A 15,412-nucleotide genomic window follows, 5' to 3' on the forward strand; every position below is an offset into this window, starting at 1 on the left:
TGGACAGAGGAGTCTGGCAGGCTGAAGTCCATGGTGTTGCAAAGAGTCAAACTCAGCTGAGTGCCTGAGCATGCACGCATGCACAAAAACCTTCTCAGGAGGAAATGATATGCTAGGCTCCTTAAACTTTAATAGCCTCATCTGTAAAAATGGGTAAAATAATACTTCCATTAAAGTTTGTTTCCAGAATTAAGTAGATAGAGGCTTGGTGGAGGCAGCACTCTAAATGGTAGTTATTATTATTAACATGGAGAATACAGAAAAACTGAATGAATTAGTACCTGGCTACAAGATAAGGCAATCTTGTCGAAGAAAATACAATTCAAAGTTTCTCAAAATAATTAGAGAATAAAAAGACAATAATAACTAAGAAAGGCTGAACTGTCTGTTCCAATTCTAATGAAAAATTTCTGCTGCAGATAAACATTTATTTGGTCCTGTGGGTGAAGTTCAGTGCTAAATTCTTAGCATAAAGAATAAAAAGAAATACAAGTCACAATGTGCACCAAGGAGCTTACAGTCTGGCTGGGAAAGGAGCTTCATTTTATGCATAAATCCTAATAGTATAAGGAAGAATGTAAAGAAAACAGTATCTAAATGAAATACTGAAGGGCAGTCAATGGTGAGGATATCATCTGGAGTGATGAGGGGAGGCTTCATGAGAGAAGCTGGAACTGAAGGTAGGCTTAAAGAATGACAGGGTTTGTTCTGGAGAGTGGAGAGTATTTCATATAGGTACATAGGTTGAAAAGGAAGACAGGAAGGAGATATTGGCAGTCAGCTCATTCTAGTTAGACCCCTTTTGAGATCTCCTCTGAATCCATACTTTGGCCAACTGATGTGAACAGCTGACTCATTTGAAAAGACCCTGATGCTGGGAAAGATTGAGGGCAGGAGGAGAAGGGGATGACAGAGGATGAGATGATTGGATGGCATTACTGACTCAATGGACGTGAATTTGGGTAAACTCTGGGAGTTGGTGATGGACAGGGAGGCCAACTGCGGTTCATGGGGTTGCAAAGAGTTGGACATGACTGAGCGACTGAACTGAACTGAATCCATTCCATTTTTTAAAAGTTGTAAATAGAGGAAAATTATGACATGATGACTGTGGGAAAGACAACCTCTTATTCAGTAAGCACTTATATGAAAAAAAAAAAACAACACAAACCCAAAACAAGAATTAGCATTTATTAAGCATCTAGAAAGTGAAGAGGAACTAAAAAGCCTCTTGGTGAAAGTGAAAGAGGAGAGTGAAAAAGTTGGCTTAAAACTCAACATTCAGAAAATGAAGATCATGGCATCTGGTCCCATCGCTTCATGGAAAATAGATGGGGAAACAGTGGAAACAGTGGCTGACTTTAATTTTTTGGGCTCCAAAATCATTGCAGATGGTGATTGCAGCCATGAAATTAAAAGACTCTTACTCCTTAGAAGGAAAGTTATGACCAACCTAGATAGCATGTTGAAAAGCAGAGACATTACTTTGCCAACAAAGGTCCGTCTGGTCAAGGCTATGGTTTTTCCAGTGGTCATGTATGGATGTGAGAGTTGGACTGTGAAGAAAGCTGAGCACCGAAGAATTGATGCTTTTGAGCTGTGGTGTTGGAGAAGATTCTTGAGAGTCCCTTGGACTGCAAGGAGATCCAACCAGTCCATTCTGGTTGGATCAGCCCTGGGATTTCTTTGCAAGGAATGATGCTAAAGCTGAAACTCCAGTACTTTGGCCACCTCATGCAAAGAGTTGACTCATTGGAAAAGACACTGATGCTGGGAGGGATTGGGGGCAGGAGGAGAAGGGGACGACAGAGGATGAGGTGGCTGGATGGCATCCCTGACTCAATGGATGTGAGTCTGAGTGAACTCCGGAAGTTGGTGATGGACAGGGAGGCCTGGCATGCTGCGATTCATGGGGTTGCAAAGAGTCGGACACAACTGAGCAACTGAACTGAACTGAACTCTGTGTCAAACATTGCATTAGGCGCTTTGCTTATAAATCCCAGTTAATCTCACAACTCTGAAGTTAAAAATAAGAAAATGAAAGATTAGAGAATTTAAGTGATTTGCACAAGATCACACAGCTAGAAAGATGCAAATTTAGGTTTCAAGCTTAAATATGTTTAACCTCAGTCCACACGTTTTTTGCTATAAATTTTACCTTATATAGAAAAGTGTACATTGAAAAAATTTAAATCTTATTCACTGTTACTCTATAATCAGAAACTAACATTAAGAATAATACTGTTGATGTGTGCTGACATCTAAAACAACAGCAATAAGTAAAATAACCCAACCACCTAACTTGCACCTGTAATTTTAGTATTCTGCCACCAGGTGGTGATAGAATCCTGGTCCTTGAGAATTACAAGGGCATGTTTTTGCCTGCTATTATTTTGTGTGTGTTCTAGTCCCTCCTCCGTCTCTGAAAGTAAAGGTAAGAGTGCCTGATCTTCATATAGAATTGTCAACTAAATCCCCAAGAGGTTAAATTTTCCAAATGTTTTCAAAATTTTATTTATCAAAACCTCAACTGTGAGCATAATTCCGAACTTCAACAATTTTCAGACAATTCTATTACAGATTGTATTCGATGAATTCTAGTTCTTTGTTACTCTCACACTGTACGGTGAGCTTGAAGGGTAGAAATTGTATGTTATTTCCCTTACAACCCCAGTATGTAGAATATCAGTACCTGGAACATAATGGGCACACAATAAAGAACATAAGTAATTAATTCCAAATATTTTAGAAGAACTTTTGAACCAAATGCCTAGGGCACAATGATTTGGTGCTTCATTCATTGATACATAATTTTCTTTTTTCAAACCACTCTTACAGCTTGCTGGCTTATTGTAAAAAGCCCTTTGTTGAGGTTGGTCATCAGCAGAAGCATTTCTGTCAGTGGTCAAGCACTTCCTTTTGCCTTAGCCAGGAACAGTCTACATTCATTACAAGCCCTACCCTACTCAGCATCCTAGTTTGTCTTTTCAACCCTCTTATGCCTAGGAAGGCCACTTCCTTTCTCTATGAAAAGTGAAGAAAAAAATGTGAAAAACAAGAAGCATGCTACATAACTGTCAGAAAGAGGCAACTGTCCACTTGACCCTTTTTAGTTCTTTCCCTCTCTCACTCTGAAGCTGGGGGAATGATTTAACTACTTTTAGGCAGAGGAGTAAAGTTATACATTAGTGCTGAGTAGCTCATTTCCCTTAGCAACACCTTAGCAACAGCAGATTCAAGTTCAAAATACCTCCTTGAAAATGATCACACCTTTAACGAGGATGAGTATTTTTTTAATATAAGATTTTTGAACAGAAGTTTTAACATTGTAACCCCCAAAGCCTTGTAGGTTACAAATACTGATTTCATGCTAACCTTGCTCTATGATATTATGAAATTATCTAACATTATGCTCTATGTAACCATAATTATGTTGGGCTCCTGTGAAATTTCAGCTTCTGGAGAAGCCCTGGTCCTACTCTAACATTATTCACAAATATATAACTTTTATCAAGTCACCATCAATTCTAGGTTATTATAGAAATTATACTTAAGTTCTTTTAAAAGGATTATTATTACTGACCTCACTATTCAGTCTGTTCCCTTATTGAGAAGAGTGAATAACTAAAATCACAGTTTTAAACCCTACATCAAGGTTTTACAAACTATGTTACATATAACCTAAGCTTCTGTGGACAGTTTAAAGAAAAATATAAAAAAGAATTCCAATTTTACCCCAAACTGGTACTTACTGTTATTTAATACCATTTAATACCTACCTTGGGCTTCCCTAGTAGGTGGCTCAGACGGTAAAGAATCTGCCTGCAATGCGGGAGACCTGGGTTCAATCCCTGGGTTGGGAAGATCCTTGGTGGAGGGCATAGCAACCCACTCCAGTATTCTTACCTGAAGAATCCCCATGGACAGAGGAGCCTCGTGGCTGTGGTCCATGGGGTCGCAAAGAGTTGGAGACGACTGAGTGACTAAGAACAATACCTACCTTGCCTACTTTATTAGCCATAAAATGGATCATGGGATAATCAGTTAATCATCCCATTTGATTATTTTTACATTGCCAATAAAATGAAAATGCTTGAAGGTTTTGCTAGCCTTCAAAACCCTAGGAATATAAACTGTGTGTGTCATATATGCTATGTATATTATTAAAACTTCTTTTTCAAGAATTTTGAAACTCTTTTGTCATCTTAAAGGTTTCACAATTCAGATACAAACTCCTGCCTGAAATTTGTTCTTTACTGTCTATTAGTATATGGGTACCTTGGGGTACAAGAAAACAAAATGCACAAGGCGGTGACTTCAATGGAATTCTTCACTGTAAAAATTTATTATCAAGTCCACACAATCTATGTGTGTCAATTACAAAATACAAATAAGTAAGAGACAGATTCTCCCCACATATCTTTTCAGTTGGTATCAGTATATAGCCAAATTGCGCCATCCAACTGACAAGAAGTTTTACCCATAGCCATGTGTAAGAGTATTACTGAAGAACATGCCTGGAACAATGGCCCTCATGCACAATAGGTGTTAAATGTGTGTTCTTGAAAGTAAGATCCATTTTAAATTGCAAGGGAACAGAGAGGAGTCAGGAGATCTCAAGCTCAGCTCCATCTATCCTAATAATTCTAGACTTTGGGCAAATCACTTGTTCTCTTTGGGCCAGAATGTTTTTGAGTAAAGAAGAAGTGAAAGATGCCAGCTCTAATATGTCAGGGTCTATATATAAATAGTTTCTAATTAGCAAACAAAATTTTCGGTAAGGCTAACTCAGATTTTTCAACTGATGTTACAGTATAAGAATGCTGGCTAAAGGGAAATCAAGTTTTTGAAGGAGATTTTAAAAACTGCCCCAAATGAAGAGCCAGATTAGTACCATGTTCCTCCAATACATAGTTTGGCCATTAGAGTTATTTTAATAAACTACAGAACTGTAGATGGTAGGTTAAAATTAAAAATTTGACTAGCATCTTGATTTAAGTTCAAAGATACTGTTGGTGTCATCATACTTAAAATAAGGACAACAATCTGAGGTTGTGAAGATTAAATGAGATAATGGATGTAAGTAAGGCATGTATTACATGGGGTTTATGATATACTGTTAAGTACTCAAAATGTTAACTATATTTTATATTAGGTTGAACATATGAAATTGTTTTTCTAGGTCAAAAGCAGTCAAATCCTGTCAAGTTCATATGATTCAATCTATGTTCTGTGACTTTTTAACCTGAAAAGCCTTCATGATCCTCACTGCCTATATCAAATACAATTATGCAGTATGATGTTCAAGGCTCCTTATAATCTGACCTTCATTTAAGCTTTCTGACTTCTCTGGGAAATTCCCTTCCATATATATCGCTCAAAGCTGGCTACTCTAATCTCCTACATCACTTGGCCTTTCTATCCCATGCTTTTTTCCCCTGCTATTTCATTCCTTTTGGTATGACTTCTCTCCTGCAAAAGAATCATACCCATCCTTCAAGGCTTCAGCCTCACCAGGCAAAATTAGCTGCTTCATTATCTGAGCTTTCATAGCTGCTTGTTCTTCCTGCCTCCACAGAATTCATGCCAGAGAATTACCACGGTTGTTTACAGGTCTGTCTCCTGGAGATGTTTTCAAGGTACTCCAGGGCAAGGATTGTTCTTATCTGTCTTTGTTTCCCTCCAGCTGAGCACAGTGGCTGTCTCATAGTTGGCACTCTAAATATTTGTTAAAGTAAAATGAATATATTCACATGGCAGGTGAAGATATGGCCTCCCAGAAATAAATGATAAATAGATGAATCTCAAAGATTGTTCTAAAAACATTAACTTTTGGAATTTACCCTTGCACAAAATCATTTTTTCTGAAGTGAGAAATCTCTGCTAAAGAATGATCTTTTCCCCTCTAATAAATGTTCAAGTGACTAAAATCAGAAACTCTATAAAGTAGAAGTCTTTCTTTAGAATAAACCCATGAGCTGAAGCCATGAGCTTTCAACAGAGACATTATCTTATTGCTAGAGGGGGAGATGCTCTGGCTGCAACCTTATTTAATGAGTATAATGGGAAGGTTTGCACACTGAAATGGTGCTTGTATGGCTGGAGAGGTCTTCAATCACAGAGAACTCCAATAAGGCCCGGATGATGTAGAAAGTATGGAAAAGAGGAAAGTGCTGCTGATGTTACAGCTTGGAGTGTAAGTTCATCACCTGCTCACATTCCCATGCTCTAAACAACCACCATCATCTTTAACTGAAAGATGATGCTGTGAAAGTGCTGCACTCAATATGCCAGCACATTTGGAAAACTCAGCAGTGGCCACAGGACTGGAAAAGGTCAGCTTTCATTCCAATTCCAAAGAAAGGAAATGCAAAAGAATGCTCAAACTACAGCACAATTGCACTCATCTCACATGCTAGTAAAGTAATGCTCAAAATTCTCCAAGCCAGGCTTCAGCAATACATGAACTGTGAACTTCCAGATGTTCAAGCTGGTTTTAGAAAAGGCAGAGGAACCAGAGATCAAATTGCCAACATCCGCTGGATCATGGAAAAAGCAAGAGAGTTCCAGAAAAACACCTATTTCTGCTTTCTTGACTATGCCAAAGCCTTTGACTGTGCGGATCACAATAAACTGTGGAAAATTATGAAAGAGATGGGAATACCAGACCACCTAACCTGCCTCTTGAGAAATCTGTATGCAGGTCAGGAAGCAACAGTTAGAACTGAACATGGAACAACAGACTGGTTCCAAATAGGAAAAGGAGTATGTCAAGGCTGTATATTGTCACCCTGCTTATTTAACTTCTATGCAGAGTACAACATGAGAAACGCTGGACTGGAAGAAACACAAGCTGGAATCAAGATTGCCGGGAGAAATATTAATAACCTCAGATATGCAGATGACACCACCCCTATGGTAGAAAGTGAAGAGGAGCTAAAAAGCCTTTTGATGAAATTGAAAGAGGAGAGTGAAAAAGTTGGCTTAAAGCTCAACATTCAGAAAACGAAGATCATGGCATCTGGTCCCGTCACTTCATGGCAAATAGATGGGGAAACAGTGGAAACAGTGTCAGACTTTATATTTCTGGGCTCCAAAATCACTGCAGATGGTGACTGCAGCCATGAAATTAAAAGACGCTTACTCCTTGGAAGAAAAGTTATGACCAACCTAGATAGCATATTCAAAAGCAGAGACATTACTTTGCCGACTAAGGTCCATCTAGTCAAGGCTATGGTTTTTCCTGTGGTCATGTATGGATGTGAGAGTTGGATTGTGAAGAAGGCTGAGCGCCGAAGAACTGATGCTTTTGAGCTGTGGTGTTGGAGAAGACTCCTGAGAGTCCCTTGGACTGCAAGGAGATCCAACCAATCCATTCTGAAGGAGATCAACCCTGGGATTTCTTTGGAAGGAATGATGCTAAAGCTGAAACTCCAGTACTTTGGCCACCTCATGCGAAGAGTTGACTCATTGGAAAAGACTCTGATGCTGGGAGGGATTTGGGGCAGGAGGAGAAGGGGACGACAGAGGATGAGATGGCTGGATGGCATCATGGACTCGATGAACGTGAATCTGAGTGAACTCCGGGAGATGGTGATGAACAGGGAGGCCTGGCGTGCTGCAATTCATGGGGTCGCAAAAAGTTGGACACGACTGAGCGACTGAACTGAACTGAACTGAAACAACCACAAGTCTGCAAAAACTCTAGGAAATTCAAGTGCTTAGGAGAATTAATAGTGTACTCTAAATATCATGTAACTAATATAACTACCTATATGGGCATAACATTAATTAATGTTTAATATGCATATGAACATGTGTGTAAAGTTAAATCATTATACACAGATGGATAGGTATATAGTTAGTTTAAAAAGAGAGTAGATAGCTCTGTACTATAGGACTACTACGCTATTTCTAGCTGGTTTGTAACTCCAGAGGATTTGCTTTCAAACTTTTTTCCAGCAAGTGAATTTTTCGAAGTAAAATCTTAGGAAAATCTCTGAGATATAAACAAGTAAAATGGTGCAGGTCTCCTGGTGGGAAGATTGGGCCCCGTTAAATATCTACCCTGCCCCCATGTACTTCCTGGGCACTCTGAGGAACTCAGAAACCAGTGAGGAAACCAACCTAGTCTAGTCTAAATGATAATATTGTGGGTAAAAGGTGAATTGAGGCTCAGAAGACTTGGGTTCTAGCACCAAAGCTACCACCCTTAGGCCCAAGTTTCCTTATCTATTACATCTAATTTAAAGCATTTGGTAATTGTCATGTAGGGATGTGAGAGCTGTACCATAAAGAAGGCTAAGTGCCAAATAACTGATGCTTTTGAAATATAGTGCTGGAGAAGACTCTTGAGAGTCCCTTTGGAGAGCAAGAAAATCAAATCAGTCAATCCTAAAGGAAATCAATCCTGAATATTCATTGGAAGGACTGATGCTAAAGTTGAAGCTCCAATACTTTGGCCACCTGATGTGAAGAGCTGACTCACTGGAAAAGACCCTGATGCTGGGAAAGATTGAAGGCAGGAGGAGAAGTGGACAACAGAGGATGAGATGGTTGAAAGGCATTACTGACTCAGTAGATATGGGTTTGAATTCCAGGAGATAGTAAAGGAAGACAGGGAAGACAGGGAAGGAAGACAGGGAAGCCTGGTATGCTGTAGTCCACAGAGTCACAAAGAGCTGAACATGACTTAGCTACTGAACAACAATTGTTACCTGAGACTCCAAATGGCAAGTCTCAGTTTCTGAAGCTCCCCAGCCAAGCAGGGTAATAGTGCTTACTCCTCTTATACTTTCTACCTACCTTATAGCTTCACAATTAATCCACTTTCATTATTTACTTACAGAAATACAAACTTCAACAACTAATAGCAAAGAAAACACAGGTTTTACAAGAACCCAGAGGAGGCTTGGAAAATAAAAGTGGGGTCTCTATCTTATCCTTTAAGATATACCTCTTTTTGCTGAAAAAAGCTGTCTGTAGGTTTCCCGAGAGTCCTGGGACTTCTCTGGTGATTCAGTGGCTAAGACTCCATGCTCCCAATGGAGGGGGCCTGGGTTTGATCCCTTGTCAGGGAACTAGAGCCCATCTGCTGTAAGAAAGAGTTTGCTGGTCACAACTAAAGATCCCTTGTGCTGCAACCAAGACCTAGTGCAGCCAAATAAAAAACCAATACAGTATTGTAAAGTAAAATAAAGTAAAAATAAAAATTTAAAAAAAAAGTAAAAAAAAAAATTGAGAAAAAAAAAATTTCCTAAGAATCCTGCCAACTGCTTGGTTGTGTAGATTATATCTCCTTAATTTTTCTTACACCCAATGCTACTGTCATTGTTCAAGTCTTTGCATCTCTTTCCTGGATTATTATCTTCAATATATTATTACCTCCAGTTTTGACTGAATCCCACTTACCAACCATAGTGACCTTTCTAAAATTTTAGTCTAACTACATTGCTTCCTTGATTAACCTCAATGTCCACCTTCTCTTCTACTGAGATTTTCAATGAATGGTCTATGAAGGAGTACGCAACAGACCTATAACAGACTCCAGAAATTATAAGCCATTGTTTCATGCCACAAAGATAGGTAAGTTCATAGTCTTTTTTTTGCATGTCTGTTTCTCTTATTAGGCTTAAGCTCCTTAAGGGTAGGATCATATCCGATTCATAATCAAATGGTTGAATGAATTGAAAAATGCAACCTTCCTTAAGCAAAGCTTCCAAATAGATGTTTTTCTCATTTTTAAGCTATATAAAGCTATAGGTAGCTCTGTTTTATTTGCAAAGTGCTTTCACATAAAAACTTCTATCTGTTGGGCATAAATGCTCAATAAGTAATATGCCAGGCACCAGTCTTAGCTCTTTACATGCACTAAGTCACTTAATATCACAATAATCCTATAAGGTAGGTTCTATTACTGTTATCCCTGCATTGACAGATGAGGGCAATTAAGGAAGAGAGAGTTAAATATGTATACACTGACTCATTATAATCATTCAACATACATTTTCAGAGAATTTATTGTGATATTCTCACAACCAACCATGAGAAAGACAGGATATAAGCAATCATCACTTTGAAATAAGGGCCAAGGAGAAACCATATCTTGGTTGTTCTTGGAGATTCTTGGAGTATTCAGAATAGAATCACATTCAATCAATATCTGTTAAATAGGTGTTGAATTAGTGCCCCTGAAATCTGGTGGTGGGATTTTCTACATCAGCCACTTTCCCAGACTGATGCTTGAGAGAAGGAACCCTTCCTTCTCTTGATCAAACTCAGATACATTTGAGAGTACAAGGAGGCTTTGTTAATAACTATGCTTAGACAACAGGCATAAATCAGCACTGTCCAAGGCAAATCAGGTTACATGGTCACATTAGCTAAAACCAGCTTAATCTGATACCTACTTATGATGTTGACAAAGTCCCTGGTGAATATGTGCTGGTTATGGTCAACCTTGCTAAGACACAGCACAGCAATATGTGAGGAGTATGTGGTCAAAAACAACAACAAAAAAAGAAAAGCCATTATCCAGAAAGCCCACTCAGAGTCACACTCTGCAGGAACACTCTCTGGAATTACATTCAAAGAAACAACATTTAGATAAATAAAAACGTATACTTGCATATGTATCATTGTACAAGCTATTCTCTCTGCCTGGATCACAATCTCCCTGCTTCTTCTGCTTGGTGAACACATACTCACCCCTCAATATCAAGTCCAAGTATTAATTCCCCAGAGCACCTACTATGTGCCAGACACTAGGAATTCAACATTAAACAAGGCACACAAATCCCTTGCCTTGAGAGATTATATCGGACTAGGAGCAGACAGTAAACCTTCCCAATTTCCCCCAGGCAGAATTAACCGTTCCCTTTTTGACATCTCACAGAACTTGTCCCTAAGACTATTCCATTCCTCATGGAATTGTAATGACTGCCTTTCATGTCTACCTTCCACTCAAGAGTGAGCGCTCTTCTAGGGCCAAAGCCACTCTTCAACTATGTCCTCATGACTGGCATAGTGCTGGGTTACCTGACTGAACTGAAAGCCACATGCTTCCTCTCTCATAATGTCATGCCCTATGAACATTCCCTAGAGTTAACTGCTTGATTTCTGAAGATTTACAAACCGCTAAGCAATTCCTTGGCATCCACAATATACTTTTCTTAGTTCTGGGATAGGGGATGCAGCAAGAACATAACATGGTTCAGGATCTTTGAACATTTACCATCACAATAAGGAGGTCAAGCTGACTTACGCGAATAAGGACAGAATAAGACAAGAAAGTGCACAATCAAGGACTGCTGCTGCTGCTGCTAAGTTGCTTCAGTCGTGTCCGACTCTGTGCAACCCCATAGATGGCAGCCCACTAGGCTCTGCCATCCCTGGGATTCTCCAGGCAAGAACACTTGAGCGGGTTGCCATTTCCTTCTCCAACGCATGAAAGTGAAAAGTGAAAGTGAAGTCGCTCAGACATGTCCAACTCTTTGCGACCCCTTGGACTGCAGCCTACCAGGCTCCTCCGTCCATGGGATTTTCCAGGCAAGAGTACTGGAGTGGGCTGCCATCGCCTTCTAGACTATGTGAATTGAAGTCCAAGTGTTAGTTGCTCAATCGTGTCCAACTCTTTGCAACCCCATGGACTGTAGCCCACCAGGCTCCTCTGTCCATGGAATTCTCCAGGCAAGAATACTAGAGTGGGTAGGCATTCCCTTCTCCAGAGGATCTTCAACCCAGGGATGGAACCCAGGCCTACTGCACTGCTGGCAGATTCTTTACTATCTGAGACACCAGGGAAGCCTCTAGTAGGTCAGACTCAAAACATTCCCTAAGTTTAGAGAATTGAGATATCACTATGGGCCCAAGGACACCAGTGAATACAAGCACTATAGAATATCATCCTTCACTTTTAGTCCAGCAGTGTTGCCAGGTAGCCCCCAGAGTTCACTACTCTCCAAACCATCCCCAAATATGCCAGAATATCTATACATGGGCCATATTCTCTCAGTCTCTTATGCTTCTGCACACAAACTGGTGCCCTTGGTTGGGATGCCCCCAAGCCCTTAATGTGTCTGATAGTCATTGAGAGTCAGCTCAAAAGTTACCCCCTTTGTGACACCATCCCTGACCTTACCAGAAAGAACTAACCATGCTTTCACTGTGTGTCCAATCCTGCTCCTTCCCCATGTACACACCCATCATACCCTGGTGTCTTCACATACAATTGTATCTATCACTTATTTATCAACATGTGCATCTGCCCTAGGGGCTTCCTAGGTGGCTCAGTGGTAAAGAAACTGCCTGCCAAGCAGGAGATGTGGGTTTGATCCCTGGGTTGGGAAGATCCCCTGGAGAAGGAAATGGCAATCTACTCCAGTATTCTTGTCTCGAAAATCCCATGGACAGAGGAGCCTAGTGGGTTATAGTCCATGAGGTCGCAAAGAGTTGGACTAGACTTAGCAACTAGACAACAACCATCTCCCCTACTAAGCTGTGAACTTATTGAAGGCAAAGACCCTCATTCATCTTTGTATTTCAAACACAGTATCTGCTACAGAGTTTGTTGATGGCTCAATGGATGAATGGGTCAACATATAGAGGGACCCTGTTATAATGGGCTATAACACCACCACCCCTTCCCCTCCACCCCAAAGAAAAAGCATCAGCTAAGATAACCTCATGTGGTCTAGCAAAAGAGTTTGGAAGTGTAGATAACTGAGTACTAATCTTGATTTACATCTCATAGACCTTAAACAAGTCATTTAATCTCTCTGAACCTCAAGTAGTCTTATCTATCAAATTGGAATAAATCATGAAATCCCTGGCTCATACAATAATAACCAGGAGTTTTAAATGAGAAGATAGAAGTGAAACTGCTTAGAAAAAAATATTTCAGTTTAATATTACTTCATGGGTAAAAGCATCAGCACAGCAATGTTATCTAGAGATATTTTAAACAAACACCAATACTTTTTTCCTTTCAAACTAACACATGGCTGTGCTTTTTCGAGGTCTGTTAAAAGAACAAATAGGTGACAAACCTCTGTGTTGGGAGTCTCTGGGGTGAGCTTCTTTTTCTCTTACTAGATAGGAAAAAGAGAATTTGTCCTCTTTATCGGTCTGGGACTTCAGCTCTCGAGGTCTAAACACTTTTGATGGTCTTGAACTAATTTCGGCCACCATCGACAGAATGAGAGTGGAAAAATCCCCACCATATCTGCCTTGTCAGGTGGTGGAGGAAAGAACTTTCTAAATAGCCTCATTACTGGTCCCAGCTGAATTCTGCTCCTGTTCCATGATGCCAGCAAAAGCATTTTAGTAAGATGCCGCCAGCATCAGAAACAGATCCTCTTACAGCTTCCTGTAAGCGTATCTGCAATGGCAGAAGATGGCGGGCAGCCAGGTGGGATCCCGCGTGCTAAAAACCTCCAATACGTCAAGCTGGAAGAACAATTTATGAAATGAAATTCAATGTTCTATTTCTACTCCAAGAACTCAGTTTAAGGCACCAGAAATTCAGCTAGGTAATTTGGTTCCAATTTTCTGCTGCTTTACCAAATCAGAGGATCTCACAGAGAGAAATGTCCTCTCATTTTTCTGGCTTGAAAGGCCCCCACCCACCCCAACAGCATATCCCAGACAAAGGGTCACTAGACTCTGCTTATAGAGCTTCAATGAGAGAAGGTTATTCACTTCTTTCCCAATAACTTGCCCAATTTTAGTTAGTTCTGGCCATAGGGCAAGGACTACTATGTGTCCACCAAATTTTCCTGCCTGGCCACCCAGCTAGGCAACAGTGGGGCTGAGTAAATTGGGTTCTGGCCATTGGAATGTGGGTAGAAATAAACACTTCTAAGCCTGGTGTATAAATAACCTCTGTATGATATTTTATCTTCTCATTCTTTCCTTGCCTACTAAGTAGAAGCAGAGGTACCAAGGAAAACTCCCAGCTAGTAAAGGAAGGCAGAGCCACTAAATGAGAGGGGTTGGGTCCCGAATGACAGCAACACAGCCTCTTCAAACCCTGTTGAACTCTGGTATGAGTAAGAAGTAACCTTGTTAAGTCTCTGAGATGTTAGGGTTGTTTGTTTATTGTAGCAAACCTTTCCTTCCATTTATTCAAATGGCAATACCACACTAAGTGTCTTAGAAGTTACTGTATCTCCACCTCCCTTAGAAGCCTTATTGGTACATTTTGTAGAGAACATTGTAGTATAGATCTGTGTACTGTGAGCTGTTGACTACACTAAAGCCTTTAACTGTGTGGATCACAACAAACTGTGGAAAATTCTTCAACAGATGGGAATACCAGACCACCTTGGACTTCCCTGGTGGTTCAGATGGTAAAGCGTCTGTCTACAATATGGGAGACCTGGGTTTGATCCCTGGGTCGGGAAGATTCCCTGGAGAAGGAAACAGCAACCCACTCTAGTACTCTTGTCTAGAAAATCCCATGGATGGAGGAGCTTGGTGCAGGCTACTGTCCATGGGGTCGCAAAGAGTTGGGCACGACTGAGCGACTTCACTTACCTGCCTCCTAAGAAATCTGTATGCTGGTCAAAAAGCAACAGTTAGAACAGGACATGGAACAACAGACTGGCTCCAAATTGGGAAAGGAGTACGTCAAGGCTGTATATTGCCACCCTGCTTATTTAACTCATATGCAGAGTACATCATGTGAAATGCCAGGCTTCATGAATCACATCTGGAATCAAGATTGCCAGGAGAAATATCAATAACCTCAGATGTGCAGATGACACTACCCTTATGGCAGAAAGCAAAGAGGAACTAAAGAACCTCTTGATGAAAGTGAAAGAGGAGAGTGAAAAAGTTGGCTTAAAGCTCAACATTCAGAAAACGAAGATCATAGCATCCGGTCCCATCACTTCATGGGAAATAGATGGGGAAACAGTGGAAACAGTGTCAGACTTTATTTTTTTGGGCTCCAAAATCACTGCAGATGGTGACTGCAGCCATGAAATTAAAAGATGTTTACTCATTGGAAGAAAAGTTATGACCAACCTAGATAGCATATTCAAAAGCAGAGACATTACTTTGCCAACAAAGGTCCGTCTAGTCATGGCTATGGGTTTTCCCAGTGGTCATGTATGGATGTGAGAGTTGGACTATAAAGAAAGCTGAGCACTGAAGACCTGATCCTTTTGAACTGTGGTGTTGGAGAAGACTCTTGAGAGTCCCTTGGACTGCAAGGAGATCCAACCAGTCAATCCTAAAGGAAATAAGTCCTGAATATCCATTGGAAGGACTGATGCTGAAGCTGAAATGCCAATACTTTGACCACCTGATGCAAAAAACTGACTCTTTAGAACAGACCCTGCTGATGCTGGAATAGACTGAAGGCAGGAGGAGAAGGGGATGACAGAGGATGAGATGGTTGGATGACATC

This window comes from Budorcas taxicolor, chromosome 3 (genome assembly GCF_023091745.1).
Source record: "Budorcas taxicolor isolate Tak-1 chromosome 3, Takin1.1, whole genome shotgun sequence".
Classification (NCBI taxonomy): Eukaryota; Metazoa; Chordata; class Mammalia; order Artiodactyla; family Bovidae; genus Budorcas; species Budorcas taxicolor.